Genomic DNA, 2,391 nt, shown 5'->3' with positions numbered 1-2,391 from the left:
CAGCAACGTGGTGCCAGGGGCTGCTGCAACCACGTGGGAGTGCAGGTGGGCCACTGGCCGAAACGTCGACGGAATTTGTTGAGTTGTGTGTCACCCGATTCGGCTGCTGCGGTTTGATTCCAGGTCACACATTTGTTTTTAAATGTTTGCTTCTGCACAGCCGTCAACCCGTATTCTTGTACAGGAAAATTTCAGTTGTCAGGTCCATGCGAAGTATACTGCCAAGTCCAATACGGGGCAACAACAACAACAGCTAAATAATAGGGAAGCATCAGCATGCAAGATCACAGACAGTATAGCATGATAAAAAGCATCATTCACACCAATTATCAAAATAAATGCATAAGCCAGTTTCTGTTTAGTAACATAATTTGTGTCCGTTTGTTTGTGTTTCTCCCTTGTGATGGGACTTTGTAGGATAAACGTTGAGGATTTATAAGGGGCACGGGGTGACCAATAATGTCTGAATCGGTCTGTAATAAGGTAGGGCACTGATAAGGGGTTGACAGGTTTGTAGTGGTGAGTGCAGTGGTGAGTGCACTCGTGGTAATTGTCGAATTTTTGTGTTTCTCCCTTGCCATGGGACGTTTTAGGATGAACGTTGACATTTATAAGCACACGGGGGGATGACCAATAGGGTCTGAATTGGTCTGTAATAAGGTAGGGCACTGATAAGGGGTTAACAAATATGATTTTGTCGACCGAAAGGCAGAACGCATGGCCGGGAGCGGTGGCGCAGTGGTTATGACACTGCGTGGTTGAAAGCCGGGCGACATGAGTGCCGGTGATGGGAGATTACCTGACCATACTTCACCAAGCTGGTTAGTGTGGCTTGGTTAAAGGTGGGGTGCTGGCACGAGGGCCTCAACTGAAGACTCTCTCGATACTCTAGACGGTGTTTTGGCCTACTCTCGCCCTTTACCCCACCACACGCGGCCTGCCGATCGAATTACTGGAAGGAAAACCCATTAATATTGCTGCGTGGACGTGTGGAATCTTGCAACATTGCTTTAAACTTCCGTGCCAGGAGATCGAACCGGCGATCTCCATCTGCAGTCTCTCTGAAAATAATCTTGGTCATCTGAATTTAGCCGTTCTTGGGTAAACAAATAAATACCACAATCATCATGATCCATGGGGCAGATAGTCCATAGCTGGTCCACTGCATTTCTTCATTATTTTGTTTCCACTTGTATTATCTGTCTCGTGCCAATATGCTCAAGTAGTGCCACATCTCTCTGGCAACCAATCTCTTATGGTTATTGACCATTCCTAAAAAATGTAATCAGGGCCAAATGGAGTGAATGCCACCACACCTCGCCATCACTTCCTTCCTTCTGCTAGACATATCTCGTCCCAGTCGAGTTCACGTTGTTTTAACCGAGGTGATAACCCTTTGCGAGAGACTTCCAGGATGTCTCAGTTTGCAAGAAGTCACCTGGGGGGCGGCGGTATTTAGTCTGCCAGTAGGAAACGATGATTGCTGTGTGCAGGATCCCAATTGAGCGATTTGTGGGACAAGTTGAACCCCGATGCAGCTGTTCTTCGTACAACACTTGCTTCGATGCTCTTGGAAAGAGGGAGACAACCCCACCGCTGTGACAGCAACACGTAGCAATCGTGTAAAAACGTTGGATGCGGCCCTCATTCATGCAGTGGATCGACATAAGGGACTATTAGTCGCACGCCTCCCCATGGATTTAAAGCAAACGCTGGTCCGTGCGTCCTTTAATCCGAGAGGCACCAGTGTGCGTGACTTTACTCACGCAGGGCACGCGTTTGGGAGGATGCGTCTGTAACTTTGCGGAGCGTCTTGCAATCCGGACCGCGTAATTAATGCGCGTGTGCTGTGCGTAGTTTTTTCCCACCCGCGTGGGATCACAATCTATGATTTTCGATTGTCCTGTATGCTTATTTCCTTCCACGTAATGTCTCTCTCTGTCGCTGTGCAGCCACTGGAGCCGGCCACACATTCACGAATCCGCGAAACGCGATACAATCTCTTCGGCGCCAAAGGTCGGTAGTTGAGATGGTGGTGGTGTGAGTCAGCTAACCCATGGCATCTGCTGGGTCTGTCCCGAGACCTCCTGCACCTAGCCTGGCACAGTCGGGGATACAGCTGGTGATGCATCTGCCGGTCATCTCAGTCAGCCAACCCATGGCACCTGCTGGGTCTGTCCCGAGACCTCCTGCACCTAGCCTGGCACAGTATGGGGGTACAGCTGGTGGTGCATCTGCCGGTCACATCAGTCAGCCAACCCATGGCACCTGCTGGGTCTGTCCCGAGACCTCCTGCACCTAGCCTGGCACAGTATGGGGGTACAGCTGGTGATGCATCTACCGGTCACATCAGTCAGCCAACCCATGGCATCTGCTGGGTCTGTCCCGAGA

This window comes from Petromyzon marinus, chromosome 31, assembly GCF_048934315.1.
Source record: "Petromyzon marinus isolate PM22_M1 ecotype Great Lakes invasive population chromosome 31, UKy_Petmar_22M1.pri1.0, whole genome shotgun sequence".
NCBI classification, from domain to species: Eukaryota; Metazoa; Chordata; class Hyperoartia; order Petromyzontiformes; family Petromyzontidae; genus Petromyzon; species Petromyzon marinus.
The sequence above is the reverse complement of the archived record's forward strand: the minus strand, read 5'-3'. Positions refer to the sequence as shown.